Below are 27,162 nucleotides of genomic sequence, written 5' to 3'. Positions count from 1 at the left end.
CACTTTTTGACTCTGATCTCCAGCATCTGCAGTCCTCATTTTTACCTTTAGATTGTATGTCTTCTGATTATTAACCCTTCCACTGCTGGGACTTATTTGTTCAAATTCACTGTCTCACCACCCTTCAAAATTTCTTATAACCATCACTTCTCCATTTGGAACAACCTCAACTTTTCCAGCCTATCCACATAACTAAAGTTATCTCAGGTACAATTTTAATAAAGCTGTTTTAAATCCTCTTCAAGGGTTTAACCACTTTCTTAAGCAGAGTGCCACAACTGAATTTAGTAATACAATTGAGGACTTATCAATGATATATATGTAAGTTTAACTTCCTTGCCTTTGTGCACTATCTTTATCTATAAAGCTTAGGAGTCCATTTGTTTTTTTTAAATGTCTTCTCAACCTGCTCTGCCACTCTCAAAAATTTACATAATACAACCCTTATTCTCTCTATTCCTGCACACCATTTAGTTTATATCATTTTGCAGCTGTCTGAATTATGTTTGATCCTCAAAGTATCTGCCCACTTCACCGACTATGTCCGACTGAAGTCAGGCAATACCCTCCTCATCGTTTACTACATTGTCGAGTTTTGCGCCATCTGCAAACTTTAAAATTACATCTCGATCTTGGTCACCAATGTATTATATTGACTGGCCATACTAAATGCAGGATTCCATTACTCTATACTTTTTCTGGCTCTTTGACAATTTTGAATCTTTTCTGCCACTGTCCCTATGGATATTAGATTGTATTCTGTCAAATGCCTTTTAAAAGCTTACGTGTAAAATAGTGTGTATCTATCTCAGAAACATTGAGGCTGATGTTATTTTCTTCACCGACCCTACACCTGCTCCTAATTTGTTATTCAGTGACCCCAGTGGAAATACATACAAAGTGAGGGCAAGATCAAGCAGCAGTGATGTCCTTCCACTATGAATACAAGGCCAATTCTCACTGTGAGGCTCACACTTTGATAAATGGGCACATGGAAGAGATGCCAGAAACTGCACCAAGTAACGAATTAATGTTTTCAAATAGAAGGAGAGAAAACTGTTTGAATGAACGTTGCAGTGTTATGTGTATCATTGCTCATATTTCATAATCTTATGAATCATAGTATGTGTATTTCACTCACAGTTTGACTAAATTCCTTACTTTTATATCACCGATTATTTCAGCTACTATGCTTCTTTCATTCAGTTCTCCTTATCTCAGTGAATGTGATTCGTTCTGTGAAGTGTTTTGAATCATTTAAGTAAGCAGGATTCCATGCATCGCAAACTTGTTTTTGCTTTACTAGTCATTTTCTTCACCTGATGATCTGTGGCCATGGAGTTTTCTTGCTAACTTCATCACTGTTGGCTTTTCTGTTTTTATGCAACACCAGCCAAATTCTCTTTGAGAAAATGGCAGATTAAACTACATTCAACCTATTGTTTTGAAAACTGGTTTAGATGACTAGATGTTCACAGATTTTAAAATCATATAAATATAGTTGACAAACAGATATGTACAGTTAACAGACCCATGTACTTGACACATTTATGAGTCTGAAATATTTTAATTGAGTTGAGGTTCATTTCCAAACAAGGACAATGATCACAGTCAAATATCTTCATGAACTATGCATCATTCAACCTTGAGCCAAGGTGTGTACATTTAATTCATTTGAAATGCAAGTGCAACAGAAAGTCACATGCATATTTTAAACTCCTTGTGCAGTAATCTAGTAATAACCAATCCAAAAAATAATATGTCATAGGTAAGGGTATTTCAGCTACAGAGTCATAGAGATGTACAAATGTTTCAGTCCAACTCGTCCATCCTGACCAGATATCCTAAATTAATCTAGTACCAATTGCCAGCCTTTGGTCCATTTCCCTCACGGGCGAGTCTAGGACCAAAGGGAATAATCTCAGAATAAGGGGTTGCTAACTTATGACTGAGATATATAAGGAAAAATTCCTTCTCTAAGAGGGTTGTGAATCTTTCAAAAACCCTGCCTTGGAGACCTGTGGGAAGCAGAGTCATGGTGCCTATTTAAGGCTGATCCTTGATCACTTGGGGAAACAAATGTTGTGGGGAAAGCAGCTCATTCCATACATGCACTACTCTTTGCATGGAAAAGTTGCCCCTTAAATTGCTTTTAAATCATTCCCCTCTCACCATAAAACTATGTCCTCGAGTTCTGACTCCCCCTCCCCCAGGAAAAGACCTTGTCTATTTACTCTATCTATGTCCCTCATGATTTTCTAAATCGCTGTAAGGTCACCCCTCAGCCTCCGACACTGCAGGGAAAGCAATCCCAACCCACTCAGCCTCCAACCCTGGCAACATCCTTACAGATTTTCTCTGAACGCTTGCAAGTTTCACAAAGTCCTTCCTGTAATTATATTCTGTGAAAAAATCAGATCTGACGAAAATATGGTTGAAAGATATCCATTTATTGCGAAGTAACCAATCTTAAAATTCATAATGATACAAAATAACATTGTTTTCAATTATTGCGTAATGTCTGAAAGAGTATTTCAGGCTCTTTCCTTGGAAAGAATGATGGAATATTTTAGATTCAAGACTGCTATCTCTACAGAGATCTAAGAGTTGGCAAAAGAAGTTCCTTCTCAATTCAGTCCTAAATCTGTTCCCCTATTTTAAAGACTATGCTGTCTTGTAGGAGAAAGTGAGGACTGCAGATGCTGGAGATCAGAGCTGAATATGTGTTGCTCCGAAAAGCGCAACAGGTCAGGCAGCATCCAAGGAGCAGGAGAATCGACGTTTCAGGCATAAGCCCTTCTTCAGGAAATCCTGAAGAAGGGTTCATGCCCGAAACGTTGATTCTCCTGCTCCTTGGATGCTGCCTGACCTGCTGTGCTTTTCCAGCAACACATTTTCAGCTATGCTGTCTTGTCCTAGTTTCACCGACCAATGGAAACATCCTCTCTACTTCTACCTTATCCATTCCCTTCATAGCTTTATGTTTCTTCTAAATTCCAATGAATGTCATCCATGTCTACTCAGTCTCTCCTCATAAGCCAACCCCTCAACCCTGGAATCAACCCAGTGAACCTCCTCTGCACCCCTTCTAAAGTCAATACATCCTTTCTCAAGTAAGGAGACCAAAGCAGTCCTCCAGGTGTGATCTCACAACCACTCTATCCAGCTGCAAAATAACTTACCTGTTTTTAAACTCAATCCCTTTAGCAATGAAGGACAACATTCCATTTGCCTTCTTCATTACCTGTTGTACCTGCAGAACAACCTCCTGTGATTTATGCACAAAGACACCCAGGTCCCTCTGCACAGCATGCTTAAATGTTTTACCATTCAAGAAACAGTCCTTTTTACTGTCATTCCGATCAAAATGGATGACTTCACATTTACTAACATCGTAGTCCAACTCCTTTGCCTACTCACTTAAACTATTTGTGTCCCTTTGCAAAGTTTCACAGTCCTCTGCACATTTCACACTGTCATTCATCTTAGTGACATCTGCAAACTTTGACATACTACACATGGTCCCCAACTCGAAAACATCTATGTAAATTGTGAACGATTGGGGTCCCAACACTGATCCCTGAGGCACACCAGTAGTCACTGATCGCCAACCAGAAAAACGCTTATTTATTCTCACTCTTTGCTTCCTATTAGTTAACCAATTCTTTATCCGTGCTAATACATTACCCATAATGCCTTGCATCTTTATCTAATACAGCATCCTTATGTGTGGCACCTTGTCAAATGCCTTTTAGAAATCTAGGTGCACCACATTTACTGGGTCCCCATTGTCTACCGTGCTTATAATGTCTTCATAGAATTTTGTAAATTTGACATGAATATTAAGTTTGGAACCACTCAGAGGAAATATAAACCACATAGTGAAGCACAATACCAATTAGGGAACCAAATAAAAACAACACTTGCAATTGAAATCTTTCAATTGATAGGGTTTGAAATGCAATATTAAAGTTTCAGTTTTTAGATGCCATATTGCATACCAGATTTTTTTTACTGCAATGATTAAGTATGGGATTCTGTTAAAGGTGCCTTTGATATTACAAAACAGAGATTGAATAAAATTGAATAAAACATTAATTGAAACCTGTGATGCAATAAATTGAAGTGATTGTAAATACCAAAGCTGCACTCACTTATTCCTTGTCTGTTTTCATTGATAGGGATCTACTCTAACTTACAAGAAGAAACTAGTTTCAACAGTTTCTGTACACAGCATTACTTATCTTTGACATGGTTTATTATTATAGGTGAGCTTATTATGAATGTTTGGCTTAGTCTAAAAAGATAACTATTTCAGCAGGAGTCTGCATAGACATTTTGATTATCATTTTAACTGATTATTAAAAGCTAAGCATTCTTGATGTGGTTCATGAAATAAATAATTCTTTTGTTTTTAATTAACCACACAAGGGGTTTACATTTTACAGTGTGGTGTGTTCGACTGCAACTTAATTGTTAAAATATTTTTAAAATTCAAAGATGTCCTGAGGTATGTAGAGGATATTGAATCACTATGGAGGATGATTACAGTGTGGAAACAGGCCCTTTGGTCCAACAAGTCCACACCAACCCGCAACCCACCCAGACCAATTCCCCTACATTTACCCCTTCACCTAACACTACGGGCAATTTAGCATGGCCAATTCACCTAACCTGTACATTTTTTGGATTGTGGGAGGAAATCCACGCAGACACGGGGAGAATGTGCAACCTCAACACAGAGAGTCGCCTGAAGCGGGAATTGAATCTGGGTCTCTGGCGCTGTGAGGCAGCAGTGCTAATCAATGTGCCACCGTGCTGCCCAATATTGAAGGGCATGGATATGTCTTGGAGATGTGAGAGAGGATGTGGTTATACAAAGGGCATATAATGCAGAAAGGAAGGGGCCAGGGTGATATGAGGAGATTGAAGAGCAATTGTGTCTAAGGAGGCATGGACCAATGAAGCATGATTGGGCACAAGGCATATGAATGGTCTTGGTGGTGGAATGGGTTAATGAGTGGGGCAAGGGTTATGGTGGGTAGATAATGATCTTCCTGTCTCCTACATGGAGACCAGGCCAAGAGATTCTCTTCCTCTTATCCTACCAAATCCTTCAATCATTCTATTCCTCCAGTTCCTCACTGCTAGTTCTGGAATCCTACAGTGGAGTGAGGGAGAAAAAAAAGGGAACAGAGAAAGAGAGAAGGTATAGAACTATAGAGTGAAGTGTGTATAAAATTTTAAAAAGTAGACAGGGATGCTGAAAGGTGACTGAGGGAAAATGTAGATAATTTGCCAGTCAGTTGATGAGTCTACCTTCTTGAACTTCTTTACTGTTCTCCTATTGTTTTTGTTAATAATTTGCTCTTTTATGGAATAAGATGAGGTTGGCCAGACAAGCGATTATTGCCCAGCCATAATTTACCTTGAGAATGCAGTAGTGGCCATTTTCTTGAACCTCTCCAATCCTTAGGGTATAGGTACACCCATAATGCTTTTATGAAGGGAGTTCCAGTAGTTTGAACCTAACAACAGCGAAGGAGTGGGGGGGTGATATAATTCCAACTCGATCATGCCAAACAGATATCCAAAACTAATCTAGTCCCATTTGTCAGTATTTGGTCCATTACACTCTAGATCCTTCCTATTCATATACCCATCCGAATGCCTTTTAAATATTGCAATTGGACAAGCCTCCAAAACTTCCTCTAGCAGCTGGTTCCTTACACACATCATCCTCTGTCTGCAAAAGTTGTCCCTTAGGTCCCTTTTAAATCTTTCTCCTCTCATCTTAAACCTATGCCCTCTAGTTTTGGACTCTCCACACTGGGAAAAAGATCTTGGCTATTCACTTTATCCATGCCCCTCATGATTTTATAAACCTCTATAAGGTCACCTCTCAGTCTCCGATGTTTCAGGGAAAATAGCCCCAGCCTATTCAGACTCTCCCTAAAGCACAAACTCTCCTACCCTGGCAAGATCCTTGTAATTCTTTCCTGAACCCTTTCAAGTTTCATAATATCCTTCCTATAGCAAGGACACCAGAATTGCACACAATATTCCAAAAGTGGCCTAACCAATGTCCTGACAGCTACAACACAACCTCCCAATTCCTATACTCAATTCATTGACTAATAAAGAGAAAACAAGCTGATATTTGTTTGTAAAGTCATGCCTGGAAATTAATTGTGGTTTGGGGTTTTGGATCAAATGGTTTTAAAGATGCTTTGACACCAGGGGAGAGCAGTATGTTTCAACAGATAACTGATACTTGATAGGAACAAAGTCACTGCATTGGAATTGGTTCTAGCAACTTGTGCAGAAAGAGATAGCTAATGTTGAATGGTACCTGGGATCTTGTGGGAAGATGGTCAGTCTGATAGGGAGAGGCTGGAGTTTGAACTAGGTTTTGGACTGTATTTTCTGTCCGAAGGAGCTTGGCTTTTGATGCTACAGCAAGAAAGTTTGAAAACTCCCTGCCTGACTTCCCATTATCAGCTATTAGAAGTTCAGAGAGTCGAAACTTGGATATATTATTGACTTCATCACAGGAAAAAGTGGACCTGATCGATATCTTCAGAAAAATCAATCAAGAAAAATGTTAACTATGCCTGTGAAACAATGCATCATGGAAACCATGTAAGTAATCCCTTAACTGTATTTGTTTGTCTGCCTTTTGTATGAATGAAAGCAAACATTATCAGGTAAAGCGTAGACATCAGTTGGATTATTTTGTTGTTTCCTTTTGCTCTCCTAAAATTCCTGTATCATTAATAAATTGCTATGTCTTTTGCTTCAGCTAACTCCAAATCACTGTCAAGAATTGATTACCTGCAACTGAAAAAGTCTGGTTAAGAAACATTGAGTCCACTTTGAGAATCTTTGAAGGCTTAACTTGTGTTGTGAATATAGAGGTAGAAAGGCGGATATAGTTTTGCTATCTGTCTCTATTTTGTAAGAAAAGTAACTGTCCTCTGACACCTGAGTTAGAAAACTCAAAGGTTAACATCAGCACTGCCTAGGAAGGATCACGAGAATGGATAACCATGCAACATATGAGCATTCTCCAAGAAGTAGGCCCCCTGAACCGAGAGACAACTGTTCTAATGCGACAGTCTCAGTGGTTAAACTACAGCTTTGGAACTAAGGTATTGCAAGCCCCTTCAATACTGTAACCTCTTTAGCCTCAATATCATTGTATTTTTTGCACAGTTTTGTTAGTAAATCGGAATAATGACTTTTTTTCCCTCATTAAAAGCTAATCCACAACCATAGAACATGATGTAATCAACAAGGGACTGTAAACAACTGGAAACCCTTTACAATATTTGGTATCTGGTGATAGAATATAAATCCTAGACCGTAATTCCCCATTTTGTGAATCTGTGACAGGTCTATTTCAGCACTGACTCAAATGAAGACAAAAATGTAATCCCCTCTGAAATGTGAAGCGAGTGTGTAGCTATCTGAAAACCTGCATTGTTCAGCTTCAACAACTGATCACAAAATTGGTGTTAGCAGAGAAAAAGAACCAGCCTCTTTTCTATGCTGTCTAGTCTGAGGTTTACTTTGTGAAGCAAGATGAGCCGAAAGAGATGAAAGCTTTTTTTTTGTGTTGGCAATTTGTATTAATATATATGTGCATGCAAGTTGATTTGAAAAAATAGGTCAAATCTATCTGCAGGTCTGGGAAGTTAATTCAAAAAATTGCAACTAACGTTGAAAAGACAATGAAGCAGAAAATTCTGTGGAACCAAGCAAGTGCTGACTAAGAATACAAAGTTAATAGAAATGTCAAATTGTTGCTTGAAAATCACATTTTTGTGCCAGATTAGTATTTGTCACAGGCCCTTTGAGAATTGATCACAAACATACTTCTGTAAAATAGAAAGTGCTCTATTTCCACAATCTCATTAAGATGAGACTCAACAATGGCAGAAAGTGCTTCCTCTTTGCATGCAATGAAGTGCCAGTCATATTGGTCTGGTTAGATGTGAATGAACTGAACTATATGTCTTCAATAGCATGTTGTTTTGAAAGCATAATGCAAATATACTTTCAGAAGTGTTTAATGACACAATTGTAATCTTTCTGTCCTTGTACAGTTTGTTTTTAATCTAACCACTCAAAACCTGCACCATTTGATTAGATTTAAATATAAATGGTGGATTTATATCAGCAATGAACCCAATTCAGATTATCAGAATCTCTTATTTATACATAATAGTGATCAAAGAGATAGATCTCAATCTCTTCATTAGGATTACGGTCCCAACAGCAAGAATACACAGATATGCCCCAACATCCAATAACCGTGAGGTTTTCAAAATGTAAAGTTTTATTTAGCTCAAAAATACCCCATCTCGAACCCTCATTCAATTATAGTAGACAGTTTTTCTATTAGTTGTTACATGATACATTTTATGTCTCAACTCTAATGCAACAACATTTTACCTTGCTGGAAAACAATTAATTTTTACACAGCTAAAGTTGTGAAGATGTCTTTTGGCATGTGGTTAGAGTCTTTGCCTCTGAGTCTGAACTCTGAGCTCAAGACCCATGGTCAAAATGTTGGTGATCAACTTCCCATCACAAGACAATGGCAGGCAGACAGTGAAAGCAAAATAAATTTCTGCAATGGAAAGTATGGTGAACTTCTATTGTCACTAGCTGCTTTAGAAGGGTGTAAGGACCTGAAAGAGTTAAGCACCACTAAGCAAGAAGATCTTATGTTGGACTTGGTGGTAGAACAGCTCGAGGTCTTGAAGAGGTAGGGAGGCAGGGAGACAACAGCCTAGTGGTATTAATCCAGAGACGCATGCGTTGTTCCAGGGACCTTTGTTTGAATCCTGCCATAGCAGACAATACATTTAGTACTTATTTAAAATCTGGAATTAAGAGTCTAATGATAACCTTGAAACTATTGTTAATTGTTGGGGAGAAAAGACACATCTAGTTCACTAGTGACCTTTAGGAAAGGAAATTGATCTTCCTCACCTGATCACCTAAATGTGACTCCAAGCCCATATTGATGTGGTTGACTCTTAAATGCCCTCGGGGAAATTAGTGACCAACAACAAATGCTGCCCTTGCCAGAGATTCTTAAATCCCATGAATGAATTAAAAAGAATCCCATCCAAGTGCTCCTCATAGTGTCATTAACAATGTCTCACACATCATTATAAAGTGTGTGTGGTTGATATTATACAATAAACTGCATCTCTTTTTAAGCCTCTTCTCATTAGCCAAGCAAGTGGTTCCCCTTGATAAGTTGAGACCAAGCTGGCTTTGTGGGCAGGGAGTGAAGGCAGAAAATCTACCAGATCACTCATACAGCATAATAAGTAATCGTGAGAATTCATCTTACAAAAACAGCTACAACTTCAAAAGGCAAGCAAGGATTAGACTCAGCATTGACTTAGTAGGCTGAAGGGCCTGTTCCTGTGCTACATTGAATTGAATTGAATTGAATAGCTTTGCAGGCATATGGAAAGCAAGAGAGAACATTAGAGAAAAAATAGTTGGGATAATAGAAAATACTGGGAGAGACTCTCAGTACAAGCAAAAATAGTAATTTTAATAGGTGAAGTCACAATAAGGAAAATGTAATGAGGTCAAACTCAGGATTATTGTGCATGTATATGAATGCATGGTGTAGAGTAAATAAGGCTAGAGAGTTACTGGCACAGTTTGTTATTAGGAACATGATTTGAAGATGATGGCGATGGCTAAAGGAAGGACAGGACTGAATGTGAAATATTTCTGGGTACACTGTGTTCAGAAAAGATAATAAAGGAAGAAAAGGAGGATCTGTATTGGTTAATGATGGCATTCCAGTTCTGGAGGAAGAAGATGTGTTAGTTCATGGACAAAATCAAGTTAGCTAAAGTGAAGAAAAAAAAAACAAGGTGTTATTTTATTGCTTGGTTTAGGCCCTAGACAACCAACTAGTGGGAAAGGAGGAGAGGGACACATCTGCAGAAAACCCACAGAAAGGTCCCAACATCTATAACACAAGTAATTATATTGGGGGATTTTAATTACTGAAATTAACTGGGATTATGGTAGTGTAAGAGTCAGGCAGGGGGTAACATTCCTAGATTGTGTCAGGGGAATTTCACTTAGCAGAATGCATCTAGTCCAAGGAAAATGTGCTATTGGACCTCATTCTTGGAAATGAGGCGAGTCAAGCAGGTCAATCATCAATAGGCCAATCAATGAGGAGACAGTGATCATTATGATGTAAGGTTTACAATTCTGGTGAAGAATGACAATGATTAATATGTGGAAGAAAGCAACAATTGGCAGAGAGCTGATTTCAAGGGTGAAACAGCAGAGCTGGGTAGAGTAGATGAAGTGAAAGTATGATGGAGGAATCTATAATTAATCAGGGGCTGCTTGCAAGATGAAAGGGTTTGGGTACGGTCAAGGTATATGCATTGAAAGGTGGACAAATAGATTCAGAGCTACCTGGACAAAACATAGGCAGAAATTGAGATTGAAAGTGTGTTTATAACAGATGCCAGACAGCAAATGTAATTGAAAATTGAAAAAAGCAAAATATAATAGTTTCAGTGGGAAATTTTACCAGCAAAGCAAAGAGGAATTACAAATAGAAGACTGGCAGCCAATGTAGAGTCATCTCAAAATCATCTCTAGGCTTACAAATAGTAATAAGAATGGAAAGGGAGGAGCACAGCTGCTTTCGGACCAAAATGAGGATGTACAAATGGAGACAAGATCATGGCTTCAATATGAAATTAATATTTTGCAACTGTCTTTAACAAGCTAGTAGATGCTACCCAGATCATGGTGGCAGAGGAAGAACCTCTGTTGCATTTATCAGTTATCAATTGTCCCTGTCAGTTTTAACCGTTTTGATTAGTTTAAAATTGATAAGGACAGAGTATTCAACAGTGGAAGTAGATCAGGAATTGGACCAGATGAGATATATGCAAGGAAATTTAAAGATGAGAAAATGGAAATTGCAGAAACATTGGCCAATATCTTTCAGTCTTCCCTAGTCTCAATGGAGATGCCAGAAGACAGAAAAATTGCAATACCAAGTCAGTTTAACCTTAGTGATGGGAAAGCTTCGAGAAGCAAGTATTCAGAATAGAATTGGTACTCACATCAAAGGTAGGTTTTCAGGAAGAGCCACCTGGATTTTTAAAGGGAAAAATCACATTTAACTAACATTCTGGAGTCTTTTTTAAGAGGTAACAGAGAGGGCTGATGAGATTAAAGTCATTGATGTGGTGTAAATTTGATTGATTATTATTGTCAATTGTGCTGAAATACAGTGAAAAGTATTGTTTTGTGTGTTAACTACACAATTTATACCTTACATAAGTACATCAGGGTAAGAGAACAGAATGCAGAATATAGTGTTACAGTTACACAAAATGTACAGAGAAACATAACTCTAATATATGAGAGGTTCATTCATAAATCTGATAACTGTGGGGAAGAAGCTGTTCTTAAAACCATTGGTATGTATTAGGTAGAATCCCTGACGGAAGGTTATTTTGCATGATGGACTGGGCTGCGTTCACAATTCTGTGTAACATCCTGCAATCTTGGACAGAGCAGTTACCATACCAAGCTGTCATGGATCCGGATAGGGTGCTTTCTATGGTGCATCTATAAAAATTGCTAAGACTTTGTGGACATGCTGAATTTCCTTAGCTTTCTAAGGAAGTAGAGGCATTGGTGTGTTTTCTTGACCATTGCATTGATATGGATGGACCAGGACAGATTGCTGGTTCTATTTATTTCCAGGAACTTGACTCTTGACCATCTGCACCTCAGCATCATTGATGCAGACAGGGGAATGCCCTTGACTCCACTTCCTGAAGTCGATGACCAGCTCCTTTTATTTTGCTGATATTGAGAGAAAGATTGTTATCTTTACACCATGCCACTAAGCCGTCTATCTCATTCTTGTACTTTGTCTTGTCGTTGTTTGAAATCTGACCCACTATGATGGTGTCACCAGCAAATTTGTAAATGGAGTTAGAGCTGAATTTGGCCACATACAAGAATATAGTTAGGGGCTGAGTACACAGCCTTGTGGGGCACTGGACTTCTAGAATGCATTCCATTGAACACAACATCCTGGTGAGGAAACAAATTAGATCATGGTATAAAAACAGTAAGGTGGAAACAAATTTGACTGGATAACATGAATCAGAGAGGTCCATGAATATTTTTCAGGCTGGAGAGGTTTTGTAGTGGAGTTGTCCAGTAATCAGCATTGGCAGCCTTGATTCATCTGATGTGTATTAATTATCTAGATAATGGTGTGCGAAGGACAATTGTAAAGTTTGTAAATGGTCCAAGACTTAAAAGTGTTCAAAATTGAGAAGGACACTGTAGAACTTCAAAATGGCACTGACAGGTTCGTAAAGTGGATGGCTAGGTGGTAGATTAAGTTCAGCACAGAAAATATGATATGATGCATTTTAGTATGATGAACAGAAACAATCAATGTAAAATAAAGGGTACAATTGTAATGAGGTGCATGAGCAGAAAAACCTGGGTGCACATGAGCACAGATCATTGAAGCAGGTGGATGGAGAGAGCAATTAATAGACCATAGGGTGTCCTCAGCTTTATTAATAGGAGTAAAAAGTCCAAGAGATATTTGAATCATCGATAGTCACAGGTGGGGTGCTGGCAGACTGGAGGTTGGCCAGGGAACTAAAGATCGGTGAACCTGATGTCAGTGGTGGGGAAGTTATTGGAAAGAATCCTGAGGGATAGGATTTAAATGTATTTGGAAAGGCAAGAACTGATTCGGGATAGTCAACATGAAAATGTGTGTGGGAAATCATAATTCACAAACTTGATGAGCTTTTTGAAGAAGTAACAAAGACGATTGATGGCGGTGGAGCGGTAGACAAGATCAATATGGACTTCAGTAAGGCACTTGACAGGGTTCCCCATGGGAGACTGAATAGCAAGGTTAGATCTCATAGAATAGAGGAAAAGCTAGCCATTTGGACACAGAGGGTAGGGATGGAGGGTTGTTTTTCAGACTGGAGGCCTGTGACCAGTGGAGTGTCACAAGGATCGGTGCTGGGTCCTCTACTTTTTGTCACTTACATAAATGATTTTGATGCAAGCATAAGAGGTACAGTTAGTAAGTTTGTAGATTACATCAAAATTGGAGATGAAGTGGACAGTGAAGAGAATTACTTCAGATTACAACAGGATCTTGACCAGATGGGCCATTGGGTTGAGAAGTGGCAGATGGAGTTTAATTTAGATAAGTGTGAGGTGCTGCATTTTGGAAAAGCAAATCTTAGCAGGACTTATACACTTAATGGTAAGGTCCTAGGGAGTGTTGCTGAACAAAGAGACCTTGGAGTGCAGGTTTATAGCTCCTTGAAAGTGGAGTCGCAGGTAGATAGGATAGTGAAGAAGGCGTTTGGTATGATTTCCTTTATTGGTCAGAGTATTGAGTACAGGAGTTGGGAGGTCATGTTGCAGCTGTACAGGACATTCGTTAGGCCACTATTGGAATATTGCGTGCAATTCTGGTCTCCTTCCTATCGGAAAGATGTTGTGAAACTCGAAAGGGTTCAGAAAAGATTTACAAGGATGTTGCCAGGGTTGGAGGATTTGAGTTATAGGTCGAGGCTGAACAGGCTGGGGCTGTTTTCCCTGGAGCGTCGGAGTCTGAGAGGTGACCTTATAGAGGTTTACAAGATTATGAGGGACATAGATAGGTAAATAGGCAAAGTCTTTTCCCTGGGGTGGGGAAGTCCAGAACTAGAGGACATAAGTTTAGGGTGAGAGGGGAAAGATATAAAAGAGACCCACTGGGCAACATTTTCAGACAGAAAGTGGTACGTGTAAGGAATGAGCTGCCAGAGGATGTGGTGGAGGCTGGTACAATTGCAACATTTAAGAGGCATTTGGATGGGTTTATGAATAGGCAGGGTTTGGAGGGATATGGGCTGGGTGCTGACAGGTGGAACTAGATTGGGTTGGGATAACTGGTCGGCATGGACGGGTTGGATCGAAGATTGTGTTTCGATGCTGTACATCTCTATGACTCTATTGGTCCACTACTTTTCATCATTTATATAAATGACTTGGTTGTGAACATAGGAGGTATAGTTAATAAGTTTGTAGATGACACCAAAATTGGAGGTGTAGTGGATAGCGAAGAAGGTTACCTCAGATTACAACAGGATATTGTTCAGATGGACCAATGGGGTGAGAAGTAGCAGAAGGAGTTGCATTTTGGGAAAGCAGATCTTAGCAGGATGTATACACTTAATGGTCAGGTCCTAGGGACTGTTGCTGAACAAAGAGACCTTGGAGTGCAGGTTCATAGCTCCTTGAAAATAGAGTAACAAGTAGATAAGTTAGTGAAGAACGTGTTTGGTATGCTTTCCTTTATGGGTCAGAGTACTGAGTACAGGAGTTGGGAGGTCATGTTGCGGCTGTACAGGACATTGGTTCGGCCACTTTTGGAATATTGCATGCAATTCTGTTTTCCCTTCTGTTGGAAGGATTTTGTGAAAATTGAAAAGGTTCAGAAAAGATTTATAATGATGTTGCCAGGATTGGAGGATTTGAGCTATAGGGAGAGGTTGAATAGGCTAGGCTGTTTTCCCTGGAGCATCAGAGGCTGAGGGGTGACCTTATAGAGGTTTACAAAATCATAATGGGCATGGATAGGATAAATAGACCAATTCTTTTCCCTGGGGTGGGGGAGTCCAGAACTGAGAGCATAGGTTTAGGGTGAGAAGGGAAAGATATAAAAGAGACCTACGGGGCAACTTTTTCAGACAGAGGGTGGTACATGTATGGAATGAGCTGCCAGAGGAAGTGGTGGAGGCTGGTACAATTGCAACATCTAAAAGGCATCTCAATGGGTATATGAATAGGAAGGGTTTGGAGGGGTATAGGTCAGGTGCTGGCAGGTGGGATTAGATTAGGTTAGGATATCTGATCGGTATGGACGAGTTGGACCAAAGGATCTGTTTCCGTGCTGCACATCTCTCTGACTCCATAATAACAAGGTGATGCTGAGCTTGTCAGATCATATCTCGAAACTGCATACAGTTCTGGGCACCACACTTTGGGAAAGATATGTATGCTCTGGAAATGGTGTAGAAGAATTACAAGAATAGTACCAGGGAATTATTACATCAGTTATGAGAATAGATTGGAAGGGTTGGGACTATTTTTATTGGGGAGCAGAAATTAAATGGAAAACTTTTCAAGGCTTTAAAAATCATGAGGGGCCTGGAGAGCATAGAATAGGAGAAACTGTTCCCACTTGGGAAAGCATCAAGAATGTGAAGATACAGCTTTCAAGTGATTTACAAAATAAATGGATCTGACATGAGAATTGTTTTTGACATGACACGTAGCTTGGATTTAACTCACACCTTGTGTCTCTGCTGAATTTGCACCGTGGGTGGCATGGTGGCACAGTGGTTAGCACTGCTGCCTCACAGCGCCAGAGACCCGGGTTCAATTCCCGCCTCAGGTGACTGACTGTGTGGAGTTTGCACATTCTACCCGTGTCTGCGTGGGTTTCCTCCGGGTGCTCCGGTTTCCTCCCACAGTCTTAAGATGTGCAGGTCAGGTGAATTGGCCACACTAAATTGCCCATAGTGTTAGGTAAGGGGTAGATGTAGGGGTATGGGTGGGTTGCGCTTCGGCGGGTCGGTGTGGACTTGTTGGGCCGAAGGGCCTGTTTCCACACTGTAAGTAATCTAATCTAATCTAAAATCTAAAGTTGTTGCCAAATTTGAGTTTAAATAACTTTCATGGTACCCATATTCTTTTACAGTGTACAGTGCATTACAGTGTAAAGCACTCAAACTTACTCACCATTGCTATAAAATGATAGATATCTTTTAAATACCAAAAAGTTATTCTACAACAGAGAGACAAATTCATGTATTGCTTCAATGTGTACATAAAATGGACTTGCTGTTTTTCACGGCATTTAATGCAGAAATTCTATCAGCGATTTCTGGTGCCACTTGGGCATAGTGAATACTCCTGCCACTGTACACTTAGGGTGAATGGAATAAATGTTTAATGTGATGGATGTGGTGCCAGTCAAATAGGCTGCTTTGTTCTGGATGGTGTTGAACTTTTCGAGTGCTATATGGAATTGCATTCATTCTGGAAAGTAAATAGTATTCCATCACACGTTGGACTTGTGCCATATGGATACTGAAAGTGTTCTGGGAGGTAAAGGATGAATTAATAACTGCAGAACGTTCGGTCTTTGGTATTTATATCTGAAGTATTTATGTTCTGGTCAGGTTTCTGTTCAATGATAACACCGATAGGATATTGATAGTGGAAAATTCATCATGCGGATACTGTTGAATGTCAGAGGGGTTGGTTAGATTTTCATTTGTTGGTGATGGTAATAGCCTGACACCTGCATGATGTGACTGTTACTTACAACGTATCAGCTGAAACCTAAATGTTGACAACGACTTCACAGATAGATTCATTTTCAGGGGAGTTATGAGTCAAACTTATCATTATGTAATCATCAGCAAGCATCTCGGTTTCTGAAATTGTGATAGAAGGAACATCATTGATGACACTTGTAAAGATGTTAGGCCTTGACCCTCGCCTGAGGAGCTCCTGTAGTAATATGCTTGAACTGAAATAATTAATCTCCATCAACCAGTACACCTCCAAACAAGGGAGAATATCACAGATTCCAATTGATTAATTTTGCTTGTTCTCCTTTGTGTCACATCCAGCTAAAGGCTGCTTAATATTATGGGGAGTCACTCTGGAATTAAGCTCTTTTATTCCTTTTTGGACCCAATCCATAATGTTGTCTGGAACCAGGTAACCTTGGTAGAAATCAAGCTGATTGCGAAATAATCACACGTTTGGCAAATCCTCCATCAATCTGCTAATGATTGTGAGTCAATTGATGACAGGATAAGTGTTTAGGGGGATCATGGCCTGTTTTCAATGCCAATAACATTATGGATATTTAAAATGTATCTATTTAACTCTTACCACCTTCCCCATTCAAAGTGTCCACTTCAAGATTAAGTTGGAGTTAAAAGACTTTCCTTCGGTTAGCACATATTTACAAAAAGAAGCAGATTATGTCTAACAAATTTATTTTGAGAACATAACTGACCATATTAATTATGAAAATACTATAGATCATGTAGGCATTCATTTTCAAAAGATGTTTTATAAAATGCTGCGTACAAGACAAGTTCAACAAATTAATGCAGACATTATTGAAAGTGGCTTCATGGATATGAAATTGCTGTAACATCCTGGGGATTAATTTGATCAGAAATTGAATGGGACCATCATATAGATACTATGGCTGAAGGAGTATTTCAGAGACTAGGAATCCTGCTGGAAGTAAATTAAGAATCTACAAATCCTGTCCAATATCTGTAAGGCACAAGTGATGAAATACTTTCCACTTATCTGGATGAGTACAGCTCCAAGAAATATCAAAGCACTCAACACCATCCAGGACAAAGCACCCAGTATAAATGGCACCCTATCAACTATCTTTAATACTCACTCCTTCCACCTTCATGCCACAGTGACAGCAGTGTGTCTCATTTACAAAATGCACTGCAGCAACTCACCAAGGCTCCTTCTACAACATCTTCCAATCCCATGACCATGGCAATAGACACATGGGAGTATCACCATATGCATGATGCTCCAAAAGCCACATACTATCATGACTTAGTGCTAATGAGCCAAAGGTGATATCATTCCGAGTCTAAAACTGGAACTCCTTTATTAACAGCACTGCAGGTGTATCATCATCGACTCACAATTGCGACCTTCCCTCCACCCATGAACTTAAGCAGTTCAAGAAGTCAGCTCACCAAAGCATCTTCAAAGGCAATACTAGGGCTCGACAACAAATGTTATCATAGTGAACAAGACCCACGTCCCATGAATGAATTTTAAAAAAATAAGAGTTGAGGGTCCAGCATTAGAAGTCTATGCCCTTTGATAAGTAGACCACTGAGAACTCAATATCTCCTTGCCTGTCCCTTTTAAAAAGGAATAGATTGCAATAGATTTATGAGGAGGTAAAAGCTGAGCAATACTGTTGCTGGACTATTAATCCAGGGACCCCGGTAAAGTTCTGAGGAGCTAGGTTCAAAACCCATTATGATGGATGGTCAAATTTGAATTTAACGAAAAATCTGGAATTATTGGTCTAATGATGACCATGAAACAGTCTGGAAAATCTATTTGGTTCATTAAGGTCCTTTGGAGAAGGAATTGGCTGTCTTTTCTGGCCTACACGTGACTCCAGGCCTACAGAAATGCATTTGACTCTCAACTGCCCATTGGGCAATTAGGGATGGTAATGAATATTGGCCTGGCCAGTTATGCACACATCCTTGGAATCAGCTAAGGAAGAGATTAACTTTGTATGTTTTCTGCTTCATTATTTCCATATTAGTATATCCACATCAAAAATTACAGAACATGTATTTTTCTGTCACGCAGCTATTAATTTGGGACAATGCTAATTTAATTTATGTAGCACTGGTAGGGATGCTTTAACTGATTGTCAGCTTTTCAGTTGAGAAATTAAATGCTGCATAATGATACCATTACCATTAATAAGTGATTTTTATATTTATTGGAAATTAGTGCTCAGATATGCTGTACTTCAATCAATTCTGCAGACATTTAGGAACTCTCAGCTGTATCTGGTATGAAATAAATCATAGTGCCAGTGGATTATAGACTTGCTTCACATTGCAGAACGATAACTGGTGGTGAGTTTAACATGAGGGTCATCACATCGCAGGTAAAGTGTGAAGTTGAGAAGTCAGGGCCTTCATTGTGACCTTAGCCAATAAACAAATTGAACCTACATTGTTCTCCATTACAAACAAGCTGTCCAATTGAGCTAATTGACCGATAGTGGTGGCTAATGTATTTAGCTGCCTTGCTGCCTGGAAGAAAGCTTGATGCTACATGGGTGCTGGGGAAAATAAGCACTATTGCTGTTTGGTGGAAATATAGGTTTATATATAAAGAAAAGATAGCTTGTTGATTTAACTAGCACAGAGTTACTACTAAAGATATAAGTACAGATTTTATAGTCTTGCAAATTGGACATAAATTTAGTTTACCAAACATTATTAGTTTATCAATATGGACAGCAGCCCATCCAGTAAATGTTACAAACTTTTGGTCAAATTAAGTTAACTTATTCTGATCCTCAGTGATGTGCTGGGGTAATGGGGTGTAAAATAAGTCAAGAGGATTGTGGCTGTTTCTCTTTGCAACTGTTTAAGGAATGTTTGCAGTAAAGGGATGGGTTATCTATAAACTCAGTTGATGGATAGTGCATAGCCACATATAGTTCGAACCAAGAAATCTTTTCAAAATGAGATCAAACAAAACAATTGTAGATTTAAATTTAAAAATCAGTTGATCTTTAATCCATTGCAGTGAATGATGATTGCTGAAACAGTTAACTTGGTCATTTCTTCCAGTTTACCTGTGTCAGCATTGCAGACTAACATTCAATTGTTAAAATTTACTCATGGAACCTGGGTATCATTGGCTGGCCAGCATTTATTGCTAGTTGCCCTTGAGAAGGGCCTGGTGTACTGCAATCTTAAACTGCTCCAATCCATGTGCTATAGGTAGCCCCACAATGACATTAGGGAGGGAATTCTAGGATTTGATCCAGCAACAGTGAAGGAAAAGCAATATATTTCCAAGGCAGAATGATGAATGGCTCAGAAGGGAACTTGAAGGTGGTGGTGTTCCCATGTATCTGCTGCCTTTGTCCTTCTAGGTGGATATGGTCATGAATTTGGAAAGTTCTATCTAAGGATTTTTGGTAAATATCTGCAATGCATCTCATAGAAAGTACACACTACTACTATTACTGAGTGTTGATAGTGCAGGGAATAAATGCATGTGGATATGATGCCAATCAAGTGGACTTCTTTGCCCTGGATGGTGTCAAGCTTCTTGAAATTTGTTGGAGCTGCATTCATCGAGGCGAGTGGAGAGCATTCCATCACATATCCGATTTATGCCTTCTAGATGATGGACAAGGAATCGGGAGGTGCATTACTCACCGCAGTATTCCTAGTCTCTGACCTGCTGTTGGAACCACTGTGTTGATATGATGAGTCCAACTGCATTCCACAGCAATGTGATTGGCTCTTAACTGCCCTCTGAAATGGCTGAGCAAGTCGCTCAATTGTATCAACGGCTACAAAAATCTCAAATTCCCCCATTGTTTCTTATATTATAAATATGGTCAACAACACAATCATGACCAGATGACTTAATTTTTGGAAGTGATGATAATTGAGAGATAGATATTGGCCTGAAAAAGAGGTAGCGGTCCCAGCTCCTCTTTGAAGTAGAGCCATGGGACAGGAATGGGCAAATGAGGACCTTCAGGTAGGCAGCCAACATCACTAAGAGGTGTGGGTGAGGCAAGATCTCCGTGGCAAGCAGTCAGAGACAGAAATAAATTCATTGAAGCTGACTGGAATCTGTTCTTGTGTACTACAATGAAAGGAGCTGGGTGTTTAGTCAGTCTCTGGTGAATGGGTAAGGTCTTTCTATTCTTAGATTTTAGCACAGTATTCATATTGATGGGTAAAGTGAATAAAAAATGCACAAGGCCATGTAAGTAAGTGAATAATATAATTAAACCTCATTGATGATCACAGTTCAGATGAGGTGTCAATGCTGCAGTGCATTGGAACTTTGGATCTCATTGTGATCCTGGGAAAACATGTTTACAGTGAGCGATTGGAGTTTCAGAAGCATTGGCTTGGAGTTTATGAACTGGAGGTTGAACTGCAGACTCTACACTACTTCAGAGAGGAAGGAAACCAACTGGATTCTTTGTGCCAGGAAACAGTCACACCTCTTACCTTAGATTCTTCTAAGCTGCTCAGTGTTCCGATACAAGCAAGTGTGACTGAGTTAAACAGTTAAGGGATAAGCAGACACAAAGATTGAGAGAGCAGGAAACTCAGCATCTGTAACAGTCCAGTAGGTCTTGAGATTCTCTCAGCTTGTTTGGATGACAGTGGAGTTGCAGGCTGGATGTGCAAACTGATCATAGTACAGGAAGCCATTCAAGTGAAAAGCAGGATTACAGCAGTTGTAGTAGATGAGAATATAGAGGGATCAACACCAATCCCTGCAGTATGAGTGAGAGAATAAACAACAATGTAACCTATCTGGAGCCAGGTTTTGGAACATCGACTCAGGGCTGGAAAGACACTTGCAGTGCGAAGTGGAGGATGTGGGGCTCACACTCTACACTGAGACAAATGTCATGGGAAAACTGGAAAAGAAGTTCTGCATGGAGAATATGATCAAACAGTCACTTTCTGTTGATAGAGCTGCAAGATGGCCTCAAACTGTGTAATTGACTGAACTCAAGATATGATTGACATTCTCAGTTTTGCAGAACAATCTGCTGGCCTTGTCGTTCACCTACCTCTTTCACTGTCTCGGTGACAGTCCAGGCACCAATCCAAGCTTGTTTCCCTCATACATAAATAGGAGGGGTGGGCTCCTCCACAATCGAAAAGTGATCATGATATCAGGAAAATATCCAACTCCTGATACTCACGTCCTCAACAGGAATCTGACCCAATGCATCTATTTATGAATTCCCTATGTTAAACCAAGTGTTTTGATAATCTGTTCTGCCTCCTACAAATGTCTGTGTGTAAGTAGCAGCAATCTTTATCTTCTAATATCATCTTTAGAATTTTATCATTTAGTCTGAAGTCATTCTTCCTACAAAAATGTAGCAATTCACACTTTTTTGTATTAGGTTTTACCTATTGTCAGTACACTCCATTCTGTCAGACGATCTGAGTCCTTGTAAAGTCTGTGACAATCCTCCTCAGTGGTTGCTACACTTCAAAGTTTTGGATTACCTGTAAATTTTGAAATTGTGATCTGTACCAAATCTTAGACATTAACAAAAGGCTTTGATGTTACTGCAGAAAAAAACATGCCCCACAGTGAATTACAACTGGCTGAATCTTACACTCCTATTTTTGGCTCAGCCTGCATTGCGTTAAGTTTTTAGAAGTGCTTTTCACTGCGAGGTCCAATGAGATTTCTTGACATGTCTTTACCAAACTCACTTCATTAACGACTGACCCACCAGAATGGCATCCCTCTTGTGCAAGTCCACTCCCATTCTAACAGGTGCCATTCCCAGAATAGCTGGCCTCTCACTGGAAATCCATCCAAAGATCAGCATTCCTTGTAAGTACATCATCTTTAAAAGGTTACAGTGTGGCAGTTGGTAGTCCAGTGTTGTCCCTTATGGATGATCTGATGGCATAGGAGTCATAAGGCCATGCTGCTCATGCACAACACTCTCATGGCTGAAACTGTCTTGCACATACAACCCCAGTCTGTTATCCGAGTTATTGTTTAACCACCATGCCATACAGTTTACCTGTCCTCAGCTACATCCCATCTAGCCATGCCCTCTCGGTCAGTGCTACTCTGTCACCAATGCCCACTGAAGACTTTCATCATGTCGTTGTCCAGTCGGGGATTGTGACCAATAAGTAAGCAAATAGACAAATCCAAATATGCTTTTATTTATAGTCAGCCAAAAAAAAACAACCAAAGTGAAAAAGGTTGCATTTCACAACAAGGCAAACCAAACTCCAGCAATGTCACCAACACCAATTTCACTGCCCATGTTTGTCTGCTGCCTCCAGATCTCACCGACTGTAATCAGGTGTTGGTTAGGTCCTAGCTGGCTTGCAATGCCTGACCCAGCTGGTACTTGAGCTCATGGGCTGAATTCATTGAGCACCTGCACTGATTTCTATGTCAGGCTTTCTCAATGAGTATCTTCTTTGGCACGTATGGTAAGATAGAAAATTGTATATTAATGGGCAAGTTGCAGCATTAGTGAGACGCTCAATAAGCAACAGTCCCCTGACATTGACAGCTTTTCACTGCCTAGTGATAATCTTATCTTACTGCTCAGCAAATGCATAAAAGATGTAACACGGTGCCCCTAACATTGAGATGAATCTCACAAATTTAACTTTGTATTGCTCATGTTGCTCATGCCCTTAAATGATTCTGCCCATAATGATTAACATCCTGCCCAATTAAATACATTGCCAACTTAATCAGGACTTCAATGTAAACATGGTATGACTTACTTTTATTTATTTCCTAACGTAGAGATGATATGTGACAAATATAAATGTCTACAGCCTTTATTAAGAAACTTTTCCTGAAGTCTATGTTGAATATGCATGCTTTTAATTCTATTCCTAGCCTTTCTGCAAAAACCTCTATTTTACACTGAAATGTTTTACTGCAGAGTCTGTGTAATGGCTCCAATGTAACCAACTGCAACAATGCATTAATCTAAAATGCAAACAGAATGGATGGAGCACTGAAGGGAAACCAGGCACCACTTTACAGCCATGGTCATTGATTCATGTGTATAAATAACATGCATTATTTGAACTGGTTTTATTGACAAACTAGAAGGAGACACATGAAGAATAGTCTTACATTTGGCAAAAGGATTGTTGGCAAATTGATGTCTTGTTAATATAAAAAATTGGTAATGGTGTAGAATGAAACATTTGTGCGTGGTAGCAAGAGTGACTGCCAGGTTAGTAATATAGAAATTGATTTTTAAATGTTTTATATCTTAGAGTTATACGATGTTAAAAGTTTAATGAAATGGCTGTGCTATACTTCTCCTCAGGGAACATACACAGTACTTATCACAAATTTGGATGTCAACCAGAATAGATTGTCAGCATCAGCAAGGAGTGTTAGACTGAGACAGCATGCCCCCTCCTCAATAAAACTGAACGATACAATGCACAAAAGTCACAAATTTAGAAATGACTTTTTTAAGCCTGTGAGTATAGAGTGGTGTATTGGTCTAGATCAAATAAACCACGTGGGCCAATGATAAGTATAAGTACCCAATGGTTAACTCTTCTTTTGCTGATGCAAGAATTCTGCCTTTACTTTTTTGCCACTCAATTATTCAAAATTAAAGCCCCTGGAAATCAATCAAAAATTGTTGCTTCCATTACATCAATGGCAGAATCAGAAGAAAAAGGCCTTTAAAATTTGTAAGATGAATTACACTACTTTGGTGAAGCTGGAAATACAGAATTACTGGCCATCTGATTGGCTAGCAGCTCCTCAAGGCTTGCTTTGTCCCAAGATAGGGATGAACATCATTGATCCCAATATTAAGTTGCTATGGGGCAGTGCTGGGGATTAACCACACATGAGTATTTATCCCTGGTCAGGGATTGTGGAGCTCTGAAAAATCCACCCCTTGTGATTTACTGCATAGTTTTAAACAAAATCATTAAGGAATTCACTGGCCCATCCATCCTTGTCCTTGAGAAAGAGGGATGCAGACTCCTTGAACTGCTGCATCCCAACTGATGAAGGTACACTCAAAATGTTCTTCGGAAATGTGTTTCACTCAGTGACACGGAAGGAATGACAGTATTTCTGAAATGGATGATGAGTGGCTTGGAGGGGGACTTCTGGTGGGGATCCCATGTATCTACATCTTTTGTCCTTCTGGATGGTTCAGCTCATGGGTTTGAAATCTGAATTCTAAGAAACCTTGGTAAATGTTTGCAAAGCATCCTGTCAATGGTACACACTGCTGATACTCAGCATCAGTGGGAGACTGACTATGGATGTGGAAATTGTCAAGTGGGCTGATTTGTGGGATGGTTCAACCTTGCTGAATGTGTTTGGAGCTGCATCCTTTCAGGCAAATGGAGCATATACAATCATACTCCTGGCTGTATCTTGTCAGTGGCTTTGAGGAATTAGGAGATGACTGGGCCAGTATCAATTGCGAATCCATAACTGTCCTTGAGAAAGTAATCAGTCTTCTTGAACTACTGCAGGATTCCTAGCCTCTGACCTCCTCTTTACCCATTCCACCTCAACTCTATCTCATTGTACAGCTGCCTCCTTTACGTCTTACCTGCCAAATAAAACAGGGCATATTCAGGAATCGTAATAGTCACCAACAAACTGAGTTCCAAAATAGAGTCATATGTGACTCAAAATGGGAAATCTGTTTCTCTCTACACTGATGTTGTAAGACTTGCTGGGTTTCTCCAGCACTTACTGTTTTTATGTTGGATATTCAATAGATGCACTTCTTTCCTTTATCATTTTGTTGTCTGTGACAGTGCCAGTAACGTTTGATTCCATGAAAATGACAATGCCGTGTTTCTATTTGACTAGTCTATGGGATTGCTCTCCCAATTTGGACACAAGCCCCCCCCCCCCCCAAATGTTAGTAAGGAGGTTTTTGCAAGATTGTTAGGGCAAGACTTGCCATTGTTATTCCCAATGCCTAGAGCAATGCTGGATAGTTTGTTTGGATTAATTCTTTTCTTCAGACATTGTGGCATTTTTGATACAACTGAGTGCCCTGCTAAGGCTCCTTGCTGCCATATTACACAATAGACAATAGACAATAGGTGCAGGAGTAGGCCATTCTGCTCTTCGAGCCTGCACCACCATTCAATATGATCATGGCTGACCATCCTCAATCAGTATCCTGTTCCTGCCTTATCTCCATAACCCTTGATTCCACTATCCTTGAGAGCTCTATCCAACTCTTTCTTAAAAGAATCCAGAGACTGAGCCTCCACTGCCCTCTGGGGCAGAGCATTCCACACAGCCACCACTCTCTGGGTGAAAAAGTTTTTCCTCATCTCTGTCCTAAATGGCCTACCCTGTATTTTTAAGCTGTGTCCTCTGGTTCGGCACTCACCCATCAGCGGAAACATGTTTCCTGCCTCCAGAGTGTCCAATCCTTTAATAATCTTATATGGCTCAATCAGATCCCCTCTCAGTCTTCTAAACTCAAGGGTATACAAGCCCAGTCACTCCAGTCTTTCAGTGTAAGGTAATCCTGTTATTCCAGGAATTGACCTCATGAACTTACGCTGCACTCCGTCAATAGCCAGAATGTCTTTCCTCAAACTTGGAGACCAGAACTGCACACAGTACTTCAGGTGTGGTCTCACAAGGGCCCGATACAGCTGCAGAAGAACCTCTTTGCTTCTATACTCAATCCCTCTTGTTATGAAGGCCAACATGCTATTAGCCTTCTTCACTACCTGCTGTACCTGCATGTTTACCTTCATTGACTGGTGTACAAGAACACCCAGATCTCTCTGTACTGCCCCTTTGCCTCAATTGATTCCATTTAGGTAGTAAGCTGCTTCCTGTTCTTGCCACCAAAGTGGATAACCATACATTTATCCACATTAAATTGCATCTGCCATGCATCTGACCACTCACCTAACTTGTCCAGGTCACCCTGTAATCTCCGAACATCCTCATCACATTTCACCCTGCCACCCAGCTTAGTACCATCAGCAAATTTGCTAATGTTATGACTAATACCATCTTCTATATCATTAACGTATATTGCAAAAAGCTGCGGTCCAAGTACTGATCCCTGCGGTACCCCACTGGTCACTGCCTGCCATTCTGAAATGGAGCCATTTATCACTACTCTTTGTTTCCTATCAGCCAACCAACTTTCAATCCAAGTTAATACTTTGCCCCCAATACCATGCGCCCTAATTTTGCTCACTAACCTCCTATGTGGGACTTTATCAAAAGCTTTCTAAAAGTCCAGGTACACTACATCTACTGGATCTCCCTCATCCATCTTCACAGTTACATCCTCAAAAAATTCCAGAAGATTAGTCAAGCATGATTTCCCCTTCGTAAATCCATGCTGACTCTGACCTATCCTGTTACTACTATCCAGATGTGTCATAATTTCATCCTTTATAATCGACTCCAGCATCTTTGCTACCTGAGGTCAGACTAACTGGTCTATAATTTCCTGCTTTCTCTCTACCACCTTTCTTAAAAAGTGGTACAACATTAGCCATCCTCCAATCCGCAGGAACTGATCCCGAATCTATCGAACTCTGGAAAATAATCACCAACGCCTCCACAATTTCCCGAGCCACCTCCTTCAGTACCCTGGGATGTAGACCATCAGGCCCTGGGGACTTATCAACCTTCAGACCTAACAGTCTCTCCAACACCAATTCCTGGCAAATATAAATTCCCTTAAGTTCA

Source organism: Chiloscyllium punctatum, chromosome 37 (assembly GCF_047496795.1).
Source record: "Chiloscyllium punctatum isolate Juve2018m chromosome 37, sChiPun1.3, whole genome shotgun sequence".
NCBI classification, from domain to species: Eukaryota; Metazoa; Chordata; class Chondrichthyes; order Orectolobiformes; family Hemiscylliidae; genus Chiloscyllium; species Chiloscyllium punctatum.
This window is presented reverse-complemented; position numbering follows the sequence as displayed.